Raw genomic sequence first — 16,084 nt, 5'->3', positions numbered from 1 at the left:
ATAAAAAAAATTTTAAGAAAATTTCAAGTAGAAAAATTTTCTAAGTTATTTTATAAATTTTGCTTTATCAAAATTTATTTTATACTTTGCACATACTTTTTTTTATTTTATAAACTTTGTTTTATCAAAATTTATTTTATACTTTGCACATACTTTTTTTATTTTATAAACTTTGTTTTATCAAAATTTATTTTATACTTTGCACAAACTTTTTTATCTTTAAACTTAAAATTTTTTAAGATGAAAAAAAGTTTTCTAAATTAAGAATATTATAAAATATTTAAGTAACTATTAAAATATTATTTAATTTAAATTTTAATACTCTATTAATTAGTCAATTAAATATTTTATTTTAATATTTGGTTTTCTGATTGTGGTGAGGTATTAAGTCTTTTTGGTTATTGGATCATCAATCATTTCTAGATAAAGTCTTTTAAAAAAATTTAAACGTTTAATTTTCTTGCCGAAAGTACTAAGTTTAATTCAGGTTCAAGTTAGACAAGACTTTGGAATCCAAAATAAGTTCTTTCCAATTGAGTTAATTAGGAATTTTTTTGGAATGTATTCTTGAGAATTTTTCCTAAATCGTCCTTTTAAAATACTAGTTTAAATTATATTTTTTAGTATTTGTATTATATGTGCATGTATGATTTTTTAAATTTTATATTTTTTTTTGTAAATTATCATTTTTTAGTTTTAATTTATCAAAATATTTTAATGGATAAGATTTTATTAGAATTAATTTCATCTCTTTAATTTCTTTTTCTATTTTACAATAATTTTTATTTAATAATTTTACAAACTTAAACAATTTATAATGTAGAAGTTAAAATAATTTTTCTAAGGTAATAGATTCTGAGTCCTTAGAGATATAGAAGACATTTACAAGTGATGTCATTTTATATTTCTAAGGAATGCATTAAGAGCGTATCTTAGCGAATCTCGATTGCTTACCTTTTCTCTGATATTTGAAAGTTTGTTGATGACCTCCTTAATCTTCGAGTGAAAGTGTGCAATCGTTTCATCTTCTTCAAATCGTAGGTTGGTGAGATGGTTGTGAAGTAAATTTTGTCTCACAAGTTTGGCTTCGGATGTTCCTTCGTGTAGCTTAAGAAATTTTTTCCAAAGTTTCTTTCCGGAGTTGTAGGTACTGATTTGGTTCAATTTTTGTGGTGGAAGGACGCTTATCAGATGGAATTCTGCTTTATCGTTTGTCACGTAGTCGGTCTGCTTCTTCGTCCATTGGTATTCTTCCTTGCAAAATTAAACTTTATTATTAAAAGTAATTCAAAGTTGATTTTAAAGAATATCTGCATTCATTTCTTCCAGTTAGCGAACTCCCCTTTGAACTTCGATGGATATATACTTGGTCCGACCATTGATTCGGTGCTTCAATCGATGGTTAGTCCTCCTAAAGCATTCTGGTTTTGATATTACTTGTTAGGATCCATTGGCCAATTAAATGGAGAGTTGAATAGTCTCTGTACAAAAAACAAAGCAAACAAACATTTCTTGGACAACTAACTTAAATAACAAAGACTTGCATTAAATAAAGAATGAAGTGCACTACTTTCTCGTTCAGGTGGAGAAGTCTCTTTACAACAATAAAAGCTCAGAAAAAAATAGCTAAATGAAAACTGGAATGTGTACAAGTGTTGTTGCAAAAATGCTTGTTCTATTATAGCTTTTGGACCAAAGTTATATCTATAGTCTTGGTCGGGGCGCCTGGAAGGGTTCTAGGTGCTTGGAGAGGGATAGAATTTTATTCCCGACGCGTCGGTCAAAGTCCACGTCGATCAAGATAAATTTTGAGTTCCGGGTGCCCGGACCCTAAAAGTTAACAGGGTTGATTTTTTCGACCCTACAAGCCAAGATGGACGATTTCGACTTCGAAGTGTCGATCGATGAAACTGAAACGGCGTTATTGGTAAGAAAATTAAATAAGTTTATTAAGACTAATAAATTTAGATCGCTGTCGAGAAAGTATCAATGCAATAGAAGCACGATCCGATGTAAATTTGAAATTAAAATTGATCCAAAATTAAATTCATAATTAAAATTAATTTAAAATTAAATTCGTAATTAATCCAAAATTAAATTTATAATTAAAATTATTTTAAAATTAAATTCGTAATTAAAATTAATTCAAAATTAAATTTGTAACAAAAATTAATTTAAATTTAAATTCAAAATCAGAATTAAAATCTGAAATTTGATGTTAAAATTCTTAATTAACTAAAATTATTTTCAAAATTAATTAACTTAAATTATTTTTCAAAGTTAAATTAATTTAAAATTATTTTCAAAATTAATTAATTTAAAATTATTTTTAAAAAATTAATTAACTTAAACTATTTACAAAATTAATTAACTTAAATTATTTTTAAAAAATTAATTAACTTAAATTATTTTCAAAATTACTTAACTTAAAGTTTCAAAATTAATTAACTTAAAATTATTTTTCAAAAATTAATTAATTTACATTATTTTTAAAATTAATTAACATAAAATTATTTTTCAAAAATTAATTAGCTTAAAATTATTTTCAAAATTAATTAACTTAAATTTTTTTTTCAAATTAATTAACTTAATTTTTTTAAAAAACTTAATTAACTTAAATTATTTTTCAAAGTTAAATTAACTTAAAATTATTTTCAAAATTAATTAATTTAAAATTATTTTTTAAAAATTAATTAACTTAAACTATTTATAAAATTAATTAATTTAAATCTTTTTTCGCCTTCAATCCGATTTATCGCCATGAACAGAAGTATTTCTGTTCGTTTTCCTGCCGACACCGAGCACGGGATTCTCGTGCGAAATCCTCCCCTAAGGCGCCTTCAATCCTTTCAACTCCCTCACCCCCTCTACAATGCCTCTTAGGTATATTTCTCACCTTTCTATTGTCCTTATTTGTAGTCACTATGCATTTTTTTTTATATATTGTCAAAAATAGGAAGCGTCGCATTGTGGATCCTACACTAGCTAGGGCCCCTTCCACGAACTCTAGATTCCCCTCGGAGCAACATAGGATAGATTTTGCAAGGTTCACCTTTGAGTCCATTAAACCTAGGTATATCGGTAGGGAATATTTTGCCCAATTTTATCTGTCCGCAGTCCAGATGATAGACTACTATCATCTAACTAAACTGGTTGACTGCACCACTACAGTGAATCAAGACCTGTGTGCCCAGTTCTATCACAACCTTGAAAAGGTTGATGATAGCACCTATTCCACCATAGTTGGTGGCACCGACCTTCAGTTTACACCCTCCCTGCTTTGCATTAGCTTAGAACTTAGGGAGTCTGAGTGTACATTTTTGTGTTACCCGAGTAGGGAGTTACTTTTCGGTGCTCCCTATTCCCACATTACCTTAGATGACATCTACATGCATTTTTTTGGGGAGGAGAGACCCTTTGGCCTTACTGAGTTCAGGTTCACTCTTCTTCGAGTTTAGGACTACGTTATGTACAGAGTCCTGACAGCATGCATCCTACCCATCACATCTCGAGACGTCTCGAAGATGCGACCATCCCATTCATTTTTTTTGTACGCTCTTAGCCAGCGCCTAGATATAGACATAGCCCTGCATATGTTTCATAACATCGTCCATGCATCTAGTACAGCTATATCTGGAGTGATCCATATGTCTTACTGTCATGTCCTGACCCAGATTTTCTCCTCATCTAGGATAGACACTACCAGAGGGACACTCATACCACTTACTATATATGATGAGTTAGGTCAGCGTAGTTTTAGATTAGCGGGTGCAGAGGTCACTGCCGAGGGGATTCTGGCCTGGAAGGGCTGATCATTGCCAGTCGCTGCTCCTGGTGCTCCAGAGGCTTATGACGTATCAGGTGAGGGTGAGGAGTGGCTCGACTTCCTGGCAGAGGAGTTTTTCGTAGATCCTTCCACCTCTGCCGGACCCTCCACCTCAGTCGGGCCTTCGACTTCGGCTCCTTCCGTCGAGGACAGACTTACTCGGCTTGAGATCCAGTCCAGTCAGACGCGACGGGCTGTGCTAGACAGCCATCGCTTCCTTCGATCTCTCCGATCTGAGATAGCTGTAGGGTTCGCGTCTCTCCGAGGTGAGATACGACGCCAGGGACAGCCTCAGCCGACACCCGAGCAACCTCTTGCATCACCTTCAGCTGATGACCCTCCAGCTGATGATCCCGCTCTTGATGATCCTGTCTTTTGAGACTATCACTTGATGTATTTTGGACAGACACCTATTTGTCTTATCAGATTGTATTAGTATTTGGTTGACTGCTACTTACTCATATTTATTTGTTTTTAGTTGCTTACTCAAATAGGAATGTGTTGGGTAGAATAGTTTTTTTTAATCAGTTTCCTACAATTTTTTTTCCTTATCTTCTAAATTCTAGGAAAATATTGGTTTTAAAATTCCAACTTTACTAGATTTTCAAAATATGGATTTAGCCTAGGCTCTACCTTAGAAATCATGCTCCCCTAGAATTCAGCCAGAGCATCTCACAAATACCTAGGCTTACTTTGCTTGTGTTTCAAAAATATAGAACGATGTAAGATGTATAGAGTACAGTCTGGACTCAAAATGCTTATATCTGTGCATCAATATGAGTCTGGGCGTTAAACACCTAGTTAGCAGTAATCAAGTCAAGTCTGCCAGCGCTAGTCAAATCTAACTTGATCTATATACTTAACTTGACTAATCAAGTGAAAGCTGTTGCCCTTTAGGTAATCAGCTAGTAGCTAACTGGTTAGACATGTGGTCGCGAACCCAAGTGCTTGAGTTTTTATTTTTTTTTAGGCATGCACATTAAGGCTCTGATACCTCACTTAAAAAGAAATTAACAAACTTACAATCAGTCTAATTGAGCTCATGCTTGGACACTAAGAATTTAAGCTCCCTCCTTTCCATCAAAAGTCTTAAATTGATTCATCGTCTAAAAGAAAATTTTTTACAAATTAGCTAAGTTTTCAAAATTTTAACTTTATTAAGCTCTCAAAACTTTGAAACATTTATTTTAATAGTTATTACCAAAGCTTAGTATCTAAGACTTTCTAATTTCTTCTAAACACACTATTTTGAAAAATTAATTAAGTATTTTCTAACATATTCACAAAATTCAGTTAAAAACAATTTTTTTTTTTAAAAAAAGGGGGTCAACCAAGTTTCAAAATTGGCTTAAAATTATATTTCAAAATCAACCTTTTACTTTATTAAGCTTTCAAAAGTCTGACAAAATTCAGCTAAAAACAAAAGTTTTTTTTTTAAAAAAAAGGGGGTCAACCAAGTTTCAAAACTAGTTTAAAGTTATATTTCAAAATCAACCTTTTACTTTATTAAGCTTTCAAAACTCTGAAACATTTTTTTTAATAGTTATTACCAAAGCTTAGTATCTAATACTTTCTAATTTCTTCTAAACACACTATTTTGAAAAATTAACTAAGTATTTTCTAACATATTCACAAAATTCAGCTAAAAACTAAAGTTTTTTTTTTTTAAAAAAGGGGGTCAACCAAGTTTCAAAACTGGCTTAAAGCTATATTTCAAAATCAACCTTTTACTTAGCATTTTAAACTCAGTTGAAAGAACTCTTTAGCTAAGAATGTTGATTACCAAAATATTGTTTTAAAGCCTAAAGTTTTAAAAATTTGCTAAAAGTTGCAATGCTACAAAAGAATTTTTTTTTTGCAAAACTAATTTTGAGCTTAATCTAATTTTAGCAAATTGATATTTTTTTACTTAGTCTTTTCCCTTTCCTTGTGAAAAGTTAAAATTTTCTTTCAAAAATGCTCATTCTTTTTTATAAATGGCAAAGGGGGAGAGTAGAAAAAAAAAATTCAAAAACAAAAATTTAAAACAAAAATTTTAAATGCTATTATTAAGGGGGAGCCTGACAATGCGTACATTCAAAATTTAGTAAGCATACTTGCTTAAATTTTATACATCTATTTTACTTAGCTTTGAATTTCAGTTGTCATAATCAAAAAGGGGGAGATTGTTGGTGCGGGAAGCATCCGACGATCGACCGTTGTTTTGATAATGGCAAAGGAATTCAAAGTTAAGTTGTCTTGTAATCTAACATACTTAATTGAGTGTTTCAGACAAGTCTTAGCTGCGGTTAGGCAGGGAGAAAACCTTAGGGGGTGGTAACCCTATGCGGAAAGTCTTGGCGGGTCGAGAGCTTCAGGCAAAAGTCCTAGGGGGTAACCCTATGTGGAAAGTCCTGGTGTCGCGAACCAGGTGAAAGACTGGACCAGCCGGGAAGCGGAAGTCCAGCAGAAAGTCCAGAAGCTTCGGACGTTGAGAAAAAGTCCAGTCGATTTGGAGGATCGTACTGGCAACAGGTAAATCTCCTGAGTGGAGTAGGTGAGGACGTGTTCCCCGCAGAGGGAACAGTAGGCGTCGGGTCGACCTAGGGTTTCCGGTTGGAAATCCGAAGTCAGACCTAGACAGTCCGATGACTGTTGACAATTTCATTTATCATATTATTTCTGTGCTAACTTGGTTTTGCAGGATGTGTTTTGTATGTGTGAACTAACATGTTTTGCAGGGCCAAAATTCAGAACTCAGCCTCAGATGAATAGTGTCCGAGGCGCCTCTATGGGGCTTGGAGGTGCCTCGGGTGCTAGTCGAAGACAGCTGTCCAGAAATGTTGGAGGTGCCTCATAAGGGCTTGAAGGCGCCCTTGAGCTGGGGTTCAAGGCGCCTTGGACTTGCCTGAAGGCGCCTTGAGGAGGATAAGCGCAGAAGGAGTTTGCGCTGATCCGTGTGGCTGACTCGCTGAGTTTGAGGCACCTCGGAGGGGTTTCAAGGCACCTTGAGCACTGTTTAAAAGGGTGTTTCGAGCAGTAACTTACAACAACAATTTCCAAGCTTTCTTTCTTCATCGTGCTGCTCCAAAAGACGTCCGGAAGTGCTGCTACAAGACCCCAATGACCCGAAGCTTCAAGATACTGTTCTTGTCGTCGGTATAATTAGTCTTATTATTTGCTTTCACTTCAATTGTATTACAAAGCTATAATTCTTCTTGCGATACTATAGTTGTTGCCCACCGAAAGCGGTCAACGACCGCGAGCTTTCGAGTAGGAGTCGAGATAGGCTCCGAACGAAGTAACTTCTCGCATCTTCTGTGTGTTTGTGCATTTTACTATTTCCGCTGCGTTATTACTCGTGTTTTACGAAATCAAAAAAGTGTGAAAGCCATGAGCGCTATTCACCCCCCTCTAGCGCTTTCGATCCAACAAGTTAAAAAGTTATTAAGTTTTAAAAGTTTTTAATTAAGTTTAAAATTTTTTAAATTTTAAAAGTTTGTTTTCAAGTTTTAAAATTTTTTGAAAAAGATTATTGAAATTTTTAAAATTTTAAAAGTTTATTTTCAAGTTTTAAATTTTTTTGAAAAAGATTATTGAACCCATGTTAGATTCAAACTTAGCTTTGGGTTAATCAAGCAGACGTCCTAAGGATAAACTTTCAGTTCAGTGGTGAGGCATATAACTTCTTGTGTATCAACGGTGGATCACTTGTTGAAGACTTTCCAAACTGTTCCCGCTCAAAGAACTTAAAACTAAATTTTGGTCTAACTAGCCCATGTTTGACTGGGGTAGCTTCGGTCAGATCCACTAAGTCTAGTGCACCAGGTAGAATTCCATATTAAGCCTAGACATGCCTTCGACAAAGTTTCCTTTACGTACTATCATCCCAATCCATTCCGATGCTATGTTGTAGGGTTTGGTAAATCTTTTTCATCTAACCATTCTAAGTAGAAAATAAACCTAATCCTAAGTGTTGAGTTTGGTTAATCAAGTTGGTTGTATTATTTTTCTACTTGCTCCCCCTAAGTCATAGCTTAGATAAGGTCCATCTAAGTAATGGATTTGACTTTTAGGGACCAAGTAAAGGTTTGGTTTAATTGATTTGATTAAACATTTTGTTTGGACCCATGCTTGGACTTGACTTCTAACTTTTTGACTAATTAAAGACAAATATGATTTGTTTGTTAGCTTAGGGTTGTAGCCAAGTCCTGATTTGTTGTACACGACTCGTTGCGACCCAAGTACCATATTTAAACACTTGGATCCTAGTTCAAACCTTTCCAACATTTTCTTGAGTCGCTCGACTCGTCCTTTCAAGTCGGAATTTTCTTCCTCAAGTTTTTCAACTTGAGTTGAAGTTCCGACTTGAACTTGGTTAGTCGAGTCACTCAAGTTAACTTGTTGCTTAAGGTGGTCTATTTCCTTAAGTAACAAGTCATTTTGTTTTTCCGATTTTGATAATTTTTTAAACAAGCACTTAACTACTTTAAGAAAATTAGATTTAGAATAAATCATTACCATATTTGGATCTTCTGATCTGGGGCTTCTCTCGAAATCGAGGTTGATTTCGGACTCGTACTCTTCATCGGACTCGGAGTCGGAATCTTCGTTTCTTGTCATAAATGCAAGATGGCTCGAGTGCTTTGTTTGCTCCACGCCGGATTCGTCGGAAGAAGTCTCGTCTCAAGAAGAGCTTTCTTTTGTCTTGTCGATTTGGGTTTTTCTTCCTTCTGGTTCGGGCAATCAATTTTGAAATATCCTTTTTTGTTGCACCCGTAACAAATTACTTCTGATTTGTTTTGGGTTTGGTTGAGTGGAGTCTTCTTGACATTTCTTCTGAACTTCTTCTTCGTTAGAAGTCTCCGCACCATGTTGACCAACTCTTTTTCATTTGTTGAGTAAGAGTCTGACTCGCCTTCAAGCTCGTTCTTGGTTTTTGATTTTGTCTCCTTGCTTGGACATGCATACAAAGCTACACCTTTCTCGACATGGCTTATATTAGACTGTTCGTGTAATTCCAATTCATAGAATAACTCGTCTAACCTAAGAATTGAAAGATCCTTGGAGACTTTGTACACATCTACAATTGATGCCCACAAAGCATTCCTCGAAAAGGCATTTAAGGCGTACCTTACCGTGTCACAATTTTTCATGTTGTGCCTGATCAGGTGGAGGCCATTAAGTATATCCTTCAGTCGAGCGTGTAGTTGCGAGGTCGTCTCTCCGGGAAATATTTTTATGTTAAATAAATTATTCAAAAGTAAATCTCATTTATTTACCTTCGAGTCGTCGGTTCCTTCGTGTAGTTTGACTAGAGAGTCCCACAATTCTTTAACATTGTCGTAAGGGCCGACTCGATTCAATTCTTCCATTGTAAGCCCACACTGAATGGTGTTGATCACCTTGTAGTTCAGTTGTGCCTTCTTGATCATTGGGGGAGTCCAATCTTCAGGTTCAAGAGGCATTCCATCTTTCGTCGGGGGAGTGTAGCCTTTCAAGATTGTGAACCAGAGCTCGATGTCGGACTTCAAATAGCACTTCATTCTATTCTTCCAATAACTAAAATTTTCTCCTTTGAATAGTGGAGGTCGGACAGTACTGTATCCTTCTTGATACGAATTTGACATCCTTGCAAGACAAAAATTAAAAGAAAAATATTTCCAAGACTTTCCAAGAATAACTCATCATCTATCTAATTATTTCATAAGAGTCTTTTACCTTCTTTCTACTACACCATCCTTGTTGGGGTGTACCAGGTGCAGTTAGTTGGGGTTGAAATCCAACTACTGATAAGTGACTCCTAAAATCTCTCAAGAGGTACTTGCCACTATGATCTTACCATAGTGACATTTACTTTAACATTTATCCGCATCAGCCTTGTACTCTTTGAACTAATCAAAGTACTTAGTCTTGCGGTACATTAAGTAAATTTATTTGTATCTTGAATAGTTGTCTATAAAATAGATGAAATATTCAATACTACCTCTTGTCTGGATAGTCATAGGATCACATAAATCAGAATGAACCGATTTCAACATATCTTTGACTCCATACCCCTTGGATTTAAAAGCTTCTTGGTTATTTTCCTTCCAAGTAAGACTCGCAGGTTGGAAAGATTTCCACTACTAATGAACCCAAAAGTTCATCAGCTACCAATGAATCCTACTTAAGTTAATATAACCTAGCCTTAGATGTCAAAGATATAATTGGTTCATTTTCGAAGGTTGCTTTCTCTTAAGTTAGAAGATGTGTTATTAATTTCTATTTGTTGCATCATGGGAGTTATTGGATTATAAATTGTCAACCAACATACCAGAATAGATAACTTGCCTATTTTTCTTGATAACAACTTTGTTATCAAAATAGACACAATATCTATTCTATAATAGTTTAGAAACTGAAATCATGTTCTTTCTAAACTTAGTATGTAAAGACAATTCCTAATAATCCAAATTTTATTCCTATTAGAGAATAAACCTCTCCCACTGCAACAGCTGCTACTTTTGCAGTAGTGCCCATGTGGACGGTGTTTTTTATTTTCATTTAGTTGTCGGGTTTCCTGGAACCCTGCAATGAATTGCAGACATGATCAGTGGCTCCCATATCTACACACCAGGTACCGGTAGATAACTCCACTAAACATGTATCAACTAATGAATAAAATACACCTATATTGTTCTTAGTTCTAAGAGGACAGTCTACCTTAATGTCCAAATTCTATTTCTAATCAATTATAATTGGGACCACTAAGTCTATCCTAAAATATATCAGTTAGGGATTGACCATCTTCCTAAGAATCACAAAAATATTTGGTTAAGACTCTAAATTTAAAATAATATTGATTCCTCTAACAATACTATTTAAATTTAGCAACACCTCAAAACACCGTGAATTTTGCATGCCACGTTAGTGTGGACGTATACAAAATCAATATTTGTAAGAGAAGGGTTTTACTCATTAATTATCTTGTCAACGTAACTTTATGACAAATAAAATTATCTCAAACACCGTTAATTTTGTATGCCACGTTAGTGTGGACGTATACAAAATCAATCATTTGTAAGAGGGGTTTTAACCCTTTAATTTTATTATCTTGTCAACCTAGTTTTATGACAAATTAATAGTTGGTTTCATTTGGTCACACAAATAATAGCAGTGACTCCGATGGGGAGGATACTATTAGATGTGTCTAAGTGTATACCATTACTTGACACTAAGTCCATTAATAAGATTATGCCCCTTCCGTTGGGGAAGATCACACGCTCTTAATTAACTTCCTATAGTCATCCAAAAATGGAAGTCTGTTCTAGTGATCCGCAAACAAGCTCATCCGTTATGGAGGAAGGCACTCAGAGCCAACGCGCAAGCTTGTTTGCATCACTTACAAACCAGTAATGGAGACCATGGGATTTACTTAAAATCCTCTCCCACTTAGTTATTTATTAATGAGGAATTTTAACTATGCTAGCCTACTAAACTTGTAAACTAACACACACAGCACAATATAAAAGCAATAAATAGAAAATCTAATTTTCAACTATTATGGCTTTTATCTCTAGTTGTCCTTCGTGTGTTGTCATCCCAAGCTGCTGCCATATTTGGCCACCGCCACCGGGTCTAGCTGTCGCATCCATCTTGCTCCTTGTTCCGCTGCGCCTCTGGTCCTCAGAAGGTTCCACGCTTTGCAAGATTCGATCTGTGACATAAATAGAATTTTATAATTTTGATCCTATATTCCATAAAAGGAATGTACATGTATCTAGATCAAAATAAAATCCTAATAAAACTAAATACAGCTCCTGCTGTATTTTATAATACAATCATGCACACATATAAATGCCCTTGACATGTCCAAGGGTCCAATCACACACATAAAACTATAAGCCATAATAGTTGGATCCTGCATCCACAAAGTTAGCACATCCTACTATTATCCTGCCTAAATTATGTATGACATGTGCATAATTAAACTAATACCAAATACACAGAGGCAAAACCCTAGCTCTGATACCAATTGTTGGTTGCTACTCGGAAAACCTAGAGGTTCCACTGTACAAAAATTTTGTACAAAGGTCTGAACCTTTTCCTAGCTACCATGTGTTCTTTTAAATTAAATTTTGGATCGCCTGCGGAACTTAACACGTTTGATCCAAAACTTAATCTATTTGTTCTTTTAGGTTTTGACTTGGATCTCCTGCGGAACTTAACACGTTCGACCCAAGTCTCCTTAAGTTATTAATTCCATTAAATATTAATTTTCATAAAAGGTTCCCAGTATCGACGTGGCGAGGCACATGACCTTCTTGGATATGGGAGCAACCACCACCGACTAGACAAAACCTTTAATAGAAAGCTAATATTTAATTTCCTAAAATAACTTTAGGTTAACCAAAGAGAACAATCAAATCACAAGGAAAAGAAAGAAAACAAAAGAACACAACTTCGAAAAACATATTCGAAATACTAGAACGTAAGCCTCTTGTATTTGGTATTATTTCCAAAAATAACTAGTATGATGCGGAAAGAAAAAATACTAGTTATACCTTCTAGAAAGACCTCTTGATCTTCTACCGTATTCCTCTTCTAACCTCGGACGTTGTGTGGGCAACGATCTTCCGAGATGAGAACCACCAAGCACCTTCTTCTTCCTTCTAGGTTTCGGCCACCAAAATTCTCCAAGAGAAGTAGAGGTCCGGCCACCACCACCAAGCTCCAAGGGATGCAAGAAACAAAACCTCCTTTCTCTCTTTCTTCTTCTAGCTAGAACCGGCCACCATCAAGAGCTCCAAGAGGGATTGCCACCGGCCACAAGAAGAAGAGAAGAGAAAGAAGCTAGGGCCGACCACCAAGGAGGAAAAGAGAGGAAGAATAAAATAGAGTTGATCACCCATGAAGGCACCTCTACCCCCTCTTTTATAATCCTTGGTCTTGGCAAATAAGGAAATTTAATTAAAAACTTCCTTAATTCTTTTGCCATTAAAAAGGAAATTTTATTTAATTAAAAATAAATTTTCTTTTCTATTTGTAATGGCCGGCCACCTTAATCCCTTTAATCAAGGAAATTTTAATTCACACAAGAATTAAAACTTCCTTATTTGCTTTCGGAAATTTATAAAAATTTCTCAAATAATTTTTCCCTTCATGGTGGTTAATAAAAAGGAAATTTAATAAATTAAAATCTTTCTTTTAAACATGTGGATAAAAAGAAAGTTATCTCTAAAAAATTAAAATCTCTCTTAATCTACAAATAAGGAAAGATATCAAATCTTTTCTTAATCTTTTGTAGAAACTAATAAAAGAGAATATTTAATTTTTAAACTTCTCTTTTAAATTATTATCATGGTTAAAAAGGAAAGTTTTTCTTAAAAATAAAATCTCCTTTCAATCTACAAATAAGGAAAGATTTCAAATCTTTTCTTAATCTTTTGTAGAAACTAATAAAAGAGAATATTTAATTTTTAAACTTCTCTTTTAAATTATTATCATGGTTAAAAAGGAAAGTTTTTCTTAAAAATAAAATCTCCTTTCAATCTACAAATAAGGAAAGATTTCAAATCTTTTCTTAATCTTTTGTAGAAAGCTTTAAAAGGAAAGATTTAATTTTTAAACTCTCTTTTAAAACTATGATATCCACATAAGAAATAATTTTAATAAAAAATCCTTTTTAATATGATGTGGCCGACCACCTAAGCTTGGGCTCCAAGCTATTGGCCGGCCACCTTAAGGCCAACCTTTAGGCTTGGCCGGCCCTAAGCTTGAGCTTCAAGCTTAGCTTGGCCGACCCCTATTGGTTGGGTAAAAAGGTGGGTATGTGGTGGGTATAAATCTCTATATACAAGAGGCTACGATAGGGATCGAGAGGAGGAATTGGTTTTGGTCTCCCGATAAAATTAAGCATCCCGTGCTCGCCCCGAACACACAACTTAATTTTATCAATAATAATTCATTCAACTAGAGAACTATTATTGAACTACCGCACCAATCCCAAATTACATTTTGGGCTCCTTCTTATCATGAGTGTGTTAGTCTCCCTGTGTTTAAGATATCGAATGTCCACTAATTAAGTGAGTTACTGACAACTCATTTAATTAATATCTTAGTCCAAGAGTAGTACCACTCAACCTTATCATCATGTCGGACTAGGTCCACCTGCAGGGTTTAACATGACAATCCTTATGAGCTCCTCTTGAGGACATTATCAACCTAGTATCTCTAGGACACAGTTTCCTTCTATAATCAACAACACACACTATAAGTGATACCATTTCCCAACTTATCGGGCTTATTGATTCATCGAACTAAATCTCACCCATTGATAAATTAAAGAAATAAATATCAAATATATGTGCTTGTTATTATATTAGGATTAAGAGCACACACTTCCATAATAACCGAGGTCTTTGTTTCTTTATAAAATCAGTATAAAAGAAACGACCTCAAATGGTCCTACTCAATACACTCTAAGTGTACTAGTGTAATTATACAGTCAAAATAAACTGATACCTAATTACACTATGACCTTCTAATGGTTTGTTCCTTTCCATTTTGGTCGTGAGCTACTGTTTATAATTTATAAGGTACTGATAACATGATCCTCTGTGTGTGACACCACACACCATGTTATCTACAATATAAATTAATTGAACAACTACATTTATCATAAATGTAGACATTTGACCAATGTGATTCTTATTACTAAATAAATGTTTATACCAAAAGCTAGGCATTTAGTATACACCCTAATAGTATGATCATGTTCTTATTCCCTACTGAGACTGTATACTTGTGATCTCCATGTTGTTTATGGACCATGCACTATCTTTTCTATTACCCGCTGAGTTACCTATACTCACCACCGCATGTATACATTTATGTTTTCAGGTAGCCTGTAGATGGTTGGTGTCGCTCGGAGTATCCTGTCTGCCGGGTCCTACGTCACATCCGAAGATCGTGATTGTTTTCTTTTGTATATTCTTTTCTTATTTTTGGCATTGTATTTGTGTATAACCATGTGACTATCCTATGATTTTGGTGTTGTATTTGTGTTTAAGCTGTGCCGGCATGCATTGTATTTATTTGTGTTGTGTAGGCTTTCCTTCGTTTTTCCGCTGTGTTTTAGTACAGTCGTGTGGGCTATTTTATATATAACTGCGTGGTTGTGATTGTTTCATTCCAGTCGAGTGGGCTATTATTATAACTGCGTGGTTGTGTATATAAATATTCCAGCCGCATGTGGCTGATGTATATTTTGTTTGTAGTGATGCTTCATATTGTCACCGGTACAGGGGAGATGCTGTCGGATTTTTGTCTGGCAGGGACTCCTTTGGGGGCGTGACACCAATACTTGATCCAAGTCATTCTATGTTCATTGTCTAATGACAGAACCAAGGGAAACTAAAAGCTTAAAGATAAATCTAACTATATATATATATATATACTTGGAATAAAAGGCAGTTCGGGTTTTGTACAGCAGCAAAGGAAACTAACTCGAAACTGAATTTGCACTTGCTTATCCTGCAAATTGAAAGGGCTGTTTTAAGCTTCAAGTAAAGCTGTTCAGGCCGGCAGAAATACAAAGAAAGAAAGACTGTTCTAAGCTCTAAATAGAGCCGTTCATGCTTGCTGCAAACACAAATTCTGCACTATACTACTATACTACTAAATAAAAATCTGCATACCAACTTAGGCTTAATTCTGCATATTAAATTAACAGAAAACTGCATATTAAACTTATAAAATCTGCACTTGTAAACTTAACCAAATCTGCACTATAAACTTTAAAGAAAACTAGCTAATACTGGCTAAAGAAGACAAATCTCTGTTTGACATAAATAATCTTGATGAAATTATGGCACTGTCACTCAAACCTGAAGATTTCAATACATATAAACTGTACTCAATCATGTCTTAACCTCCTCACTCTATACTTGAACAACCTTAGCATTATCACTAAACAAGGAAACAAGATCTCAAAGCCTAAATATTTTACACCTAAGACCAATTGCTACATGACTAGTTTTAAATCGGATACCTCATAAATCTATACATTACAATATACAAAGGAAACTATTATCACACGGAAATCAAGCTTAACATAAATCTGTTTTTGAGTTTAACCAAAAGAAATCTGCAGAACATTTAAATTACACACTTTAGGAACTAAACTAAAACCAAGGTAACCTACGGCTTATTCACCAACAATGTGGACCTTTCCCTTATGCTTTTATATTACTATATACCTAACCTATTTTTTTTTAAATCTTAGCAGACACCCAA

Source organism: Zingiber officinale, chromosome 8A, assembly GCF_018446385.1.
Source record: "Zingiber officinale cultivar Zhangliang chromosome 8A, Zo_v1.1, whole genome shotgun sequence".
In the NCBI taxonomy this organism is placed as follows: domain Eukaryota; kingdom Viridiplantae; phylum Streptophyta; class Magnoliopsida; order Zingiberales; family Zingiberaceae; genus Zingiber; species Zingiber officinale.
The sequence above is the reverse complement of the archived record's forward strand: the minus strand, read 5'-3'. Positions refer to the sequence as shown.